Source organism: Mesocricetus auratus, unplaced genomic scaffold (genome assembly GCF_017639785.1).
Source record: "Mesocricetus auratus isolate SY011 unplaced genomic scaffold, BCM_Maur_2.0 Super-Scaffold_100010, whole genome shotgun sequence".
In the NCBI taxonomy this organism is placed as follows: Eukaryota; Metazoa; Chordata; class Mammalia; order Rodentia; family Cricetidae; genus Mesocricetus; species Mesocricetus auratus.
The window spans coordinates 84,336,028-84,348,452 of NW_024429194.1; the positions used below are offsets into that span (position 1 = coordinate 84,336,028).

Below are 12,425 nucleotides of genomic sequence, written 5' to 3' on the forward strand. Positions count from 1 at the left end.
TTAGCCTAGTGGCTATCCTATTTGGCATCTTTATTCAGTTTTTTTTCTCTTAACTGGAATATGAAGGAGGTTTACATTTTGAGACTAGGGGCCTGGGTACTCGGGCATGTTTCTTTAAACGTGTTTGAAGATTCTAACATAAGTTAAATATTCTAGAATGATTCTATGTAAGGCTTTCACAAATCTTAGTTCTGGATTACTGAACTTTAAAAACAAGGGTGTGGGGGGAAAGACAATGTTATCAGGGAAACAGAATGATCTTTCCTATTACTCTTGTTGAATCATCAAAGAATGGCATCTTGCCGTAGCTTCCCCAGCACCCACTGATGAGCTGTGCATAAAGATGGGCAGTTAGGAGATGAAAAACACAGATGAAATCTGACTTAGTTGCTTCTGGAAAGCAACTGAACTCAGGGCTGAAAGTGCTTCCGAAGGTTTTCAGAGATTGCCTCTTAGTCACAGCATCTATGCTTATGGCAATGGACCGACGGTAGCTTGCTCCCACCCCCATGTTGACATGTAATTCCCAATGTGATGACAGATGCAGGTGGGGCCTCTGAGAGATGAGTGGAACCCGCAGACAGGATTTGAGCCCTGAGACCCTAGAGAGCTCTCTTCATCTTCCTGCTGCTATGGGAAGAGGTGGCCCCTTAAGACCTGACCTTGCAGACACCCTGATTGCAGATTTCCCATCTTCCAGAGCTGTTTGAAACCATTTCTGTTGTTCTGAGTCACCCACTCTGTGGTGGTGTTATCAGCCCCAACTCACAAAGATAACCGTTAAGCAAGACCCCAAAGGGCTACAGGGATTCAACATGAGCAGTGAATTCTAATTGTCAGTGACACACCAAAGCTTGAAAATATCAGCAATAATATTAATACAAACCAATCCTAAAATCATCCTTTGCTGTCTTTGTCAAGCATTCTTAAATATTCACTCAGTTTGTGCCTGTGTGCCACTGCTGGAGAAAGGCATTAGAAGGGTTCTGTACTTATAACAGCAAACACCAAAACGCTTCTAGAAGTAGTGGAACATTTTTTTTCAGGGGATCCAGTAGTGCAAATTCTAATTGGTCTTAAAAATAAAAGCCCTGAGTTAGGTATAGGGGTTAATGCTGAAAGATCAGAGAAGCAGAGCAACCAGCTGCTAGTCTTACCTCTACTGAATCCTCAGACAAAGGGGGCAAACCTGTCCCTATGAGTCCTCAGACTAAATGCCCTGAGCTCCTGTCTCCTCCCTCCTTATATTCCTCTCTCGTTCTAGACATATCACTCCTGTCTCCATTGCCCTCCCTAGAGCTAGGATTAAAGGTGTGTGACTCCTAAGTGTTGGGATTAAAGGTATGAGTCACCACCACCTTGGCTCTGTTTCTTTTAGACTGGATCAATCTTGTATAGCCCAGGGTGGCCTTGAACTCAATCAGAGATCTGCCTGACTCTTCCTCCGGAGTGCTGGGATTAAAGGTGTGTGCCACCATTGCCTGGCCAGCTCCGCATTCTGATCTTCAGGCAAGCTTTATGTGTTAAAGCACACACACAAAAAATATCACCACAGGAGCCATTTCTTTTGGAAGAAATTCTCCAGAGTAGACACTAAGTACAACACCAGGCTGAGACTCTTTAGAGTTTCTTTACCCCTTTCACTGTTTCCTGTCAACTTTCTTGCTCGTGCGTGCGTGTGTGTGTGTGTGTGTGTGTGTGTGTGTGTGTGTGTGTGTGTGTGTGCGCACGCGCGCGTGCGTGCGTGCGTGCGTGTGTGTGTGTGTGTGTGTGGTGTATATACATGTTCATGTAGGTGTATGCATGTTGGGAGTACTTGTAAATATGGAGGCCGGGGTGAAGGCCAGTATCTTCCTCAATCAAGCTCCACCTTGTTGGGTTTTGTTTTGTTTTGTTTTTTGAGACAGGGTAGCTCACTGAGCCTCCCCCACAAGGTGCTGGGATTTCAGATTGTGCTGTGGCAGCTGCCTCTCACGTGGCTTCTGGGGCTCTGCGTGCTCAGTAGCCAGGTGCTGACTACTGAGTCCAGCTTTAGGGCCGTTGGTATTTGGCCCTCTGTCCAGCTCTGTGGAGGTGATTACTTCAAGTAACATGTACTATGAAGGTCCTCGTGTCTGCGTGGCAGGCCCTTTCCCAGGGGAGCCATCTCCCAGGCCCTTTCTGCTACTTCTTCTTTTTTTTTTTTTTTTTTTTTTTTTTTTTGGTTTTTATGAGACAGGGTTTCTCTGTATTGTTTCGGAGGCTATCGGTCCAGCCCGGCCTCGAACTCACAGAGATCCGCCTGCCTCTGCCTCCCAAGTGCTGGGATTAAAGGCGTGCGCCACCACCACCCGGCCCTTTCTGCTACTTCTTGATTCACTTTCTTCTCAAGCTTCGTCACTTGAAATTTGAATGGCCAGAAGAAATTAGGAGCAACAGTGGTGTGGGAGTCAAAGGTCCCTTCACCATGGAACTTGTGTAACAGAGGCCAGCCTAGGGGCACACATGCACATGTCAGATGGAAATCCATCCTTTACCAAAAGGAAACCAGTCAGGGACAGAGTGACAGTGATGACTTTATTTTGGGACAGATGTGGCATGGGGCAGCATTTGGGAGGAGGGGAATATTTCTAAATAGAGCCCTAGCTGCAGTGCTGCAGGAGGTGGCCCGGTGAAGGAGCAGAAAGGTCACATGCTCCTGCTATGAACCAGACACAGCTTCGGTGACAGCAAGTTAACAAAGTGAGTCCCTAAGTCACTTCAAAAGTAACTCACCCCTGAGTCATGTTTTTGAGGCACATAAGAAATTCCAGTTCGTTACTTCACAGTCATAGAGTAAGTTGTTTTTAAGTCCAAGTGGCATCTCCCAGTGTTATGACACATCTCAGTTACCAGGAAGAGCTCTGAATGACTTGATTTTTGTTGTTGTTGTTATGAACCCAAGGCACAGTGGCCCACAGCTGAGACCCCAGTGCTCAGGAGCCCAGTCAGGAGAACTGAGAGTTTGAGGCTAGCCTGTGCCACACAGCTGGACCTGACCTCAAAGGAAAAAAATCCTGGAGCTTTGTTACAATGTCTTTAGTAGCATACTTATGTCAAGAATGGCCTGCCTTCTTCCAGGCACTGCACCAGGCATGGTAGGCAAATCCCATGTTTCGGCTGTCGTGGAAGTGCTCTCAAGTCAGCTTCACTACAATGGGTTCCAGGAGTGAGGCTGTGGGAAGTACTGCTTGAAATAAGTGTCTAGATGCTGAAGCTGATGGAGTCCTGTTAATAGAAACTCCATTAGACTGTCTTTGCTTCTGTACTAGATACACAGATGTCTGCACTAGACACATAGATGTCTATACTAGATACACAGATGTCTGCACTAGATACATAGATGTATGTATGCATTTATGTTTAGAAAGGAGCAACTGGGTTGAGTAAGTTTAGCTGTAGTATTATTTCCATGAAGGTGTTGGATCTCAAAATGTACTTAAAGAAATAAAGCAGACATTTTGGAATAAGAATAAGGAAAAGAAAATTAATTGGGCAGGGGCCGCCTTAGTGGGACAAGGGAAGTAGCAAATGGAAGCAGGCAAATGGAGAGATATCTGTAAAGTGGGTAGTCCCAAGACTCAGGCAAAAGAGGAGTCATGGAAATCCTATGGGCTTAACTGTAGCAGGGTTCCTTTCCTTCTGTAGTAACATAGAAAAGGTGGTTGAGGACTGATGTGGTTTCCTGTGATATCCACAGCTTTAGTTTCTTTCTGTATGGTTGCTATACCAAGCTCAAGATGCATAGCTGCCGGAGTGCCAACCATCACATCTTCTTTCTAGCCAGTAGGAAGGAAGATGTGTTGAAGATACAAATGCTTCATCCTGCTAAATCGCAGTTAACATTTTGGCTTACATGTTGCTTGTCACTGAGCCACATGGACCCTCCTAGGTGCAAGGGAGATTGGATAGCTGTGTGTCAACTGTGTTTGTTTGGAAAGAAGTCAGAAGAAGGAGGGGTGAATAACTAGAGGAGACAGTAAAGTAATCTCACCCAGAGTGGGGACAAATACAAGCAGAGGGTGGATTGAATCTCTAAGACCAGCTGTGTACTAAATGGAATAGAAACTGGATTTGAATATGCAGAGAAATGTGGGAAGATACTTGAAGGTTTCCCGAGCAATTAACAAAAGGTATAATAAACGGTATTTGGAAATTTCAATTTGCTAGAACTTGCACCTAGGAAGCAGTTCAGGCCTTGAACAGGAGGGATGTTTAGCTTAGTCACAGAACTTTGCGTTCCTATTACAGAAAACAGCTGTTTGGGGGAGATAATTCTTACCGCTCTATGTGGAAATGAAGGAGGTGTGGGTTGTAGGGAGACTGTGAGGAACAATTGTTTCAGTCTGGCCACAGGACCTGCTTTGGGTGGGAGAGATGAGGGGACAGTCATATTTGAAGGCAGCACCCATGAAGAGATACAGCAGACTAAAGTGGATGTCATACCGGAAGAGAAAGGGAGAAACTGAAAATGACTTCCACATCTGGGTTAGAGGAAAGAGAGGTAGGTAGGTGATGGTATTGTGCAGATAAATTTCCATCCATAGGAGTTTAGAGATGCGACTGCCTTATTTAGTTACAGCGAGATGTGAAATTGAGAGCATCACTAGAAAGCCTAGAGCTGAAACAGCTGCTCTGACTGCTTCGAGGTAAATTAGCAAGGGAAAAGAGCACTCTGGAGAAGCCTTTACACATCACCACGTCTTGTTTTTTATTCCTACTCTCGGATATTTCCCCTTAGTTTTAATTCTCGTCAATTGCTTGGGTGGTTTTGTTTGGAAGGTTCTGATTTTGAAGGAAGCGGTGTACTGAAGGCTAATTGCTATGTGGGGCAAGCAGCAGGCTGCAGAGAGCATCTCCAGCCCAGCGCTGGCTCTGCGCGTCACGCAGGGCCCTCTCCAGAAGCATTGCTTACCCACGCTGACTCCTTGGTGCTCTCGGAAGGTGCCATCTTTGTAGTGCGTTTTTCTCTGTACTCAAAGGGCGTTGGGAAAGGAACAGCATTGTGTGTCTTGAAAGCATTCCTGTGCAAATAGTACGTGATGGCTGTGGGATCAGTTACACGGCTGTCATCATCCTGCCTGTACAGTCACAGCCAGAGCCATGGATGCCACTGTCTGTACTGACAACCTTGATGACTTGCTCACCTCTGCTCAGATACAACAGATGAGGGGGCTCATGACACACTCTGGGTGCCACTGAAACACTTAAGCTGATGAGGCCTGCTGTTGATCTTTGCCATTTTAAAAGTAAACATAAACCCTATAATCGATATCCCAGCCTTCCCAAACCAACAGGTTTTACTAGGAATACTGATTTCCAGTCTGCCTTTCCTTGGTCTTCATTTTGGGAAAGTTCCTTGTTCCTGTAAAATGATACAGGCACATTGTAAAGATCTGGTCACTTCTAAGTGACAATCCTAAGTAGTTATCAGCACTTGATGAACATAATTCTAGAAATACACACACGAACAGAGATGTGACTAACAAGAGTTATGGACAGCTTGAGAGGAGTGTCTTTTTTTCCTTCCTTTGTGGAGGAGAGGAGCAGGGTCTTACTGTGTAGTGCAATCTTACCTTGAACTCAGTCCTCCTGTCTCAGCTCCCAAGCTCTGAAACTACAAGTGTGCGCCAACCCAATGTATTATATGCTAATTTATGATAAAAGTTTTTCAAATGCCTGCTTCTAGCAATAACTCCAGGGGCCCCTTCTGTTGTATGATCACCAGTGGTCATAAAGGATGTGTGAGAATTCACTGTCCCTACAGAACTGTGAGGATCCCCAAGGACTTTTCTTCCAAATGTTAACAATAAAGGGAGAGAATGTGTGAGCTGACGTCAGCAGGACTGGGAGCTGGTACCAGTGGCACTTCAGGATCGACTCACTGATCGGTGTCATTGGCTAAACAATGAGTTCTCTGGGCCTTGGGCATGGAGAAGGAGAGTCTTGGATGCCTTCTCAGGACTGTGAGGAGCCCTGAATGTAAGTTCTCTGCTGAGAGAAACCACTTCAGGTCACCAGTGAGTCCTTGGGATTTTCACCATGTGAAGTCAAGCAGTGAGCTCATAGGCCAGCATCACCACAGTAAGTGAGGGTCACTTTGGTCCCCTAGGAATGGTCAGATACTGAGCATTGTACAGACATGTATTTAAACATGTATATAAATAAAGGATAGAATCACATACAATCAGTTTTAAAGAAATTATAAGGACTAAATGGGTGAATTTTTGAAAAGAACTTGGAAAAATTAAAAAAGAAAACTACTTTAGAAAATTAGAATATATGTCCAAAAAGAAGAATAATTATTTTAGAAGCAAGGTTGAACAAAAGAGAACGATGAATAAATGTATACAGAATTAAGTACTTTCAGTATAAAACAGTATTGCTTAGCTTTTTGATTAAAAATGACAGTCGGTGCCAGGCGGTGGTAGCGCACGCCTTTAATCCCAGCACTCGGGAGGCAGAGGCAGGCGGATCTCTGTGAGTTCGAGGCCGGGCTGGACTGATAGCCTCCCAAACAATACAGAGAAACCCTGTCTCGTAAAAACCAAAAAAAAAAAAAAAAAAAAAAAACCAAAAACAAAAACAAAAAATGACAGTCGGTCCCAGCACTTGGGAGACTGAGGCAGGAAGACTGCCAAAAGTTTGAAACCAGCCTGGGTTTGGATGAGAACCTGCCTCAAAAAAAAAATTCTGAAATAGTGGGTGGCTATGGCACATAAGTTGAAGGTAGATGGCATTAAAGGTCTTTGCATTGTTCTGAGTGTTGAGAATATCTGACTCCAAACCTTCACAAATGAATGCGTATGAAGAGTTTTCCAGGGCAAGCTCCAAACAGAAATAGAATGCACAAACTCCCATAAGGAAGAAATGAAATACGAAAAGGTTAAAATCGTCACAAATGGAAGAAGTTTACATTAAGTCAAGTAGGAATTTAAAAAGTAAACTTACATGAATGAGGTTGGATCTATTAATTGTGCCAGATATCAGCAGATGGGGCTCCTGTTAGAAGACAGGGACTATCAGATGGAGGCAAAGAAACCCAGACATATGCTATGAGTCTAAGTTCACATTGAGGGTGAAAACAGATGGATAGAACAAGATATCATTAACTAACTAAAATAATAATGATAGTGATGGCTCAATGAGAAAAAGTGCCTGTCACCAAGCCTGGCAACCGGAACCTACAACGTAGAAGGAGAGAACCTTCCTGAAGGTTGTCTCTCATCTCCATCTCCACATTCGTGCAGTGCCCCCAAATCAGTAGTTATAGTAAGATGGACCAAACAGAGTAAGAAAGCTAATAGAAAAATGTTCAGTTCCCCAGGAAGATAAAAAGTGTGAATATTCCCAGTGAAGTAACGCCAAAGAAAGGGAAGCAAACTTTGGTGGCACTGCAGAAGGAGACTGAACCTACTGTCATGGTAGACAATTTCCTGGAATGCACCAGGTAGTTCAAGAAAACTGTATCATGCGAACCAGTTTTTCTGACCAAAATGCAATTAAATTTGAATACAAGAAAAAATAGATGTGAAATTTTCCATACATTTGCTGTAAAAGTGTTTAAGATCGAGCAGAGTAACTCCCAACCTTCCTTGGCTTTGTGGTGGGGGTCCAGCCATCACGGTAAACAACTGACGTTAAAGCAAGTGCTGGAGAGGGTAGAGTGCTTGCCACAAGCCTGCAGTCCTGCCACTGAGGGCAGAGACAGGCGAGGAGGCCTCTCGTGGCTCCAAGGCAGCCTGTGTAGCTGACTCAGTGAGCTCCAGGGTCAGCAAGAGGCCCTGTCTTCAAAAGGTGGAAAGTGATTGAGGAAGACACTCAGCATAGACCTCTAGTCACCACATACATATGCATGCATACATGTGGTGCACACACATTCATAGGTGAGTGACACACACAAGCACACATGTATATGCATGCAAGAAGTTAAATACATAAAAGAAACAAACCGTTCCAGTAGAAAACTAGATAAGGTCTACAGAAGACACACAAAAATAAGAGCTTTGGTAAGATGGTAGTTGTAACATCAAAATATACATTATGTCAAGCAAAACAATAGTAAAAACAAAACATATGTAGTATATTCTACCAGCCAGTCATGAACGATGAATTTTTTTGTTTTGTTTTTTTGTTTTTCGAGACAGGGTTTCTCTGTGGCTTTGGAGGGTGTCCTGGAACTAGCTCTTGTAGACCAGGCTGGTCTCAAACTCACAGAGATCCACCTGCCTCTGCCTCCCAAGTGCTGGGATTAAAGGCCTTGGCCACCAACGCCCGGTTGTTTCTTTTAAATTTGTGAGTGTGTGTGTGTGTGTGTGTGTGTGTGTGTGTGTGTGTGTGTACCACATTTGTCCAATTCTCACAGAGGCCAGAAGAGGGCAGCAGATTCCCTGGAACTGTTGTTACAGATGTTTGTAAGCTGCCATGTGAGTACTGGGAATTGAATCCCAGTCCTCTGTTAGAGTCATTAGTACTCTTAAACACTGAGCCATCTTTCCAGTCCCAGTGTGTATGGGCATCCAGATGCCATGGTGTACACATGGAGGTCAGACAGAGGACAGTCTTTGGGGATCAGTTTTTCTTTTCCTTTCACCATGTGTTTTTCAGGAATTAAACTCAGGCTGTCAATCTTGGTGGCAGGTGCTATTACAAATGGCCCAATACACATATTTTAAAGATACCGATTATAATTTAAAAATCATGATTACTTAGGAACAAATCACAGAATGTATGAGATCAGTACATTGTGGATTATAATGCACAATTGAAATACATTAAGGAAGACCTATGTAAATAGGAAAATATGCCATACTTATTGGAATAATGCAAGTATGTCAGTTGTCTCTAAATTGAAGAGTTGGTGAGGGTTTTTCTGTCTTGGTACCACTGTTGTTTTGATCAGATTCATTCTTTTATGACTGTTATACATTGTAGGTACTGGCCTTGCCCCCCCCAGATGATATTGGTACATTCTTTACTATTGTGAGAATCAAAAACATCTGCAGATATGGCCAGATGTCCCCTGCAGGCCAAAATTGCCTCCAGTTGAGAACTACCGATTCAGTGCAATTACAATCAAAATTTCCAGAGGGATTTTTAAAACGGAACGTGATGGGCTGATAATAAAATGTATTTGGAAAAATCAAAAAGTCAAGAATAATACATGCTGGGTGCCTGAGCGAACTCTCTCTCTCTCTCTCTCTCTCTCTCTCTCTCTCTCTCTCTCTCTCTCTCTCTCTCTCTCTCTCACACACACACACACACACACACACACACACACCAAGAATAGCCCAGACACACTGTGGTTCATGGTAGTTCATATCACATTTATAATTTCAATGCTTAGGAGATTGAGGCATGAATCCCATAGTGAGTCCCATAGTGAAGTCCTATAGTGAGACCCTGTCTCAAAAAAGAAAAACTGAACATTCCCAAAGAAAAATAAGGTGAAGGGTTTCCTTCCTAAATAAGGCTAGAAACATGGTAACCACACTATTGAGGCAGGCAGGTGTGTGTACAAATAGGATAGAACACTGTGCCCAGAACACAGCTGCGAAACTGGGCAATCCTAATAAATGGACAGTGATGTAATCTCAGATTTATGGAAGAAGGATGACTTACTCAATAAATAATAGATCACTCACACACTAAAGAAAATGAGATTAGATTTCTGTCTCAAATCTTGTATGCACACAATAATTGTAGATAAATAGGACTTAAAGGATAAAAGCAAAATTTTAAAATGTTTAGAAGAAAAATTGGGAAAATGTATTTTCTGTAATAGTAGGATAGAGAAATACTCTTTTAGTCATAACAAAGAAAGTGGGAATAGGTTCTTACTTCCCCTACATGAGTCCCTGGAGTTGAACTCAGGTACTTTGGCTTGGTGGCATGTGCCTCAATCCATTGAGCTATCCAGATAAACAGGAACTATTGTTTTTTTCCTCTTCTGTGATTCTGGGGTTTGAACTTCAGACCCTATCTATGCTACACAAGCACTCACTTCTCAACTATACCCTAAGCCCTGGAAACAGTGCAGATTGTAAATAAAACAACAAAGGAGTTCGTGAGTGTGCTGGGTGATAGTCAGTATTCTGTTGTTAGCCCAGTGCCCTGTGGATAATTACCTGTAATTGCTGCATTCTATGGTGGAAGGTTATTTAGATGGGCTTAATCTAATCACAGGACTCTGGGAAGCATAGCGCTTTCTCCAGCCGTGCCGGAGGACAGAGTGAGAAGTTCCAAGTTGGAGAAGGACATAACACAGTGCTGCTGCCTCAAGAGGAGGAGTGGGGATATAAATGGCTTCTAGAAGCTGTGAGTGGACCCAATTTACCAGCTATTGAGGAAGTGGGCCCTCAGCCGAGAGGAGCTTAATTCCACCAAAACCTGAATGACCTGGAAATAATTCTTCCTCGGTCTTCAGACAGGAATTCTGCTGGGCTAACACCTTGATCTTGGCCTCAGTCTCAGAAACAGTTCAGTGTGAGGAAGTGTCTGTTGCTTTCTTCCTGCTGCTTTTCTGTTTAAGTCTGATTTGTGTTGGTGTTGAATTGTAGTAAAGGCAGGATCTTATTTCACTCTTCTGCCTGTGAATGTCTGGTTTCCCAGCCCCTCTTACTGAAGCTCCCATCTGTCTGTCCTCTCCCCGCCGTGTGTTCTTGGCACTGTTGGTGCTCAGCTGACCATAAGTGTGTGGATTCAGTTCTGAGCAGTCTGTTCTGATCCGTGGATCTATATGTCTGGTTTGTTCCAGCACCAATTGTTCTGACTGGTTTTTGTGGATTTTTCTGTAGTAGATTTTGAGATCAAAACCCACCATATAGAAAGTAGAAAAAAAATTATGGGACATTTCCTAACACATATAACTGAAAAGGGATTCAAATCCAGAGTCCATAAAGTATGTCTACTAATCAGTGTAAAGGGGGAGAGACAGACAGAAATGTAGGCACAGAAGAATTTTCTAGAGAAGCAGAGGAAATGTGTAAGGCCAAGGAGCACTTTTCATGATGTCAGCTATGCAGCATTATGATAGCAACAACAGCTATGAAAGGAGATTTTGTGAGAGATGTAATTTACGACAGCGTCAGAGCCAATGGAGCCATCCTCTTCGATACTGCAGTTGGGCACTTCTCCACTAGCTTCTCCACTAGCTTTTCACTTCCTGTTGTGTGGTGAATGCACTTGTTTACTTGCCTGGCATTTACTTACAGTCGTTAAGGATGGCCAACCTTTTGACATTTTGATATGCTATTGTCATCTACAAATGCACTGGGCCACATTCATATCATTTCTGGGATGCACATGGCCCACGGGCCACTGGTCAGACACGCCTATTAACACGTTAACACATGTGACCTGGATTTGGTGTGATCTTGGATATACTGTTTACGACCTTCCCTGGCAGATTCACCTTCCTGGAGTGAAGATAATGTAGACTCTTGTGGAGTTGGTGCATGAGAGGATGAGCTGACACAGCCACAGCCCAATGAACTCGGGCTGTGTGGTCTTTTTCATTCTTCCCATCACATCTGAGACCAGCTTGTTCTCTCCACCAAGCTAGAGTTTTGGGGTATTTCCTACTGTATCTTTCTTTACAGAAAGAAGGATGGAAAGCTGAGCTGAAGCCATGTACATCTGTAGAACATCCAGACTCGGCTTTGCTTCTCGGTCTCCTGTAAAGGGTTTTGCCCATTTTTCCGCTTGGGATTTGTGTCCTGGGTCCCCAGGGCAGGGAAGACAGCCTTGCACTTTAGATCTGCCAGACTCAGTGTGAAGCTGGTTGTTCCTACTCCTACTGTGGCATTGTCTTCACACATTTCCAGCTAGTTGCACTCTTATTGTCTGTTCAGTTTCCAGGTTCCAGACATGCACATGCTGACAAGATTCCAACGTTGCATCTCGCCATACAGGGTCTGGGGAAGAGAGGCATTCTGGGCCTAGGTTGTTTTCTTGACCATCAGCCATTTTATTTTCTTTCTTTTAAAAGTTAGTTAGTTTTAGTTATGTCTGCTTCCACATAAGGCTTTTGTTACTTTGTTTGTTTGTTTTGGTTTTTATATTCCAATCATAATTTCCCCTTCCTCCCCTCTTCCCAGCCCTCCCCCCAATCGACTTCTCCTCCACCGTTTCTCTTCAGACACAAGCAGGCTTTACATGGATATTTGCCATGGCATATCAAGTAGCAGTGAGACTACGCACCCCCTCTTCTATTAAGGCTGGATGAGGCAATCTGGTAGGAGGAATAGGTCCCAAAAGCTGATAACACAGCCAGAGACAGCCCATGATCCCACTGTTAGGAGTTTTACACGAAGACCAAGCTACACAATTGTGACATATATGTGGTGGGCCTAGGTCAGTCTCATGCAGGCTCCTTGGTTGTTGGTTCATGCTCCACGAGCCCCTAT

The 12,425-nt window shown here is 43.7% G+C and overlaps 1 protein-coding gene across 4 annotated transcripts in view; it reads left to right on the top strand.

Annotated features, from left to right (window-relative positions):
- Window positions 1-12,425, top strand: part of Enthd1 (ENTH domain containing 1) — a 114,024-nt gene that overhangs the window by 28,153 nt on the left and 73,446 nt on the right. The gene's annotated exons all lie outside the window — the stretch shown is intronic.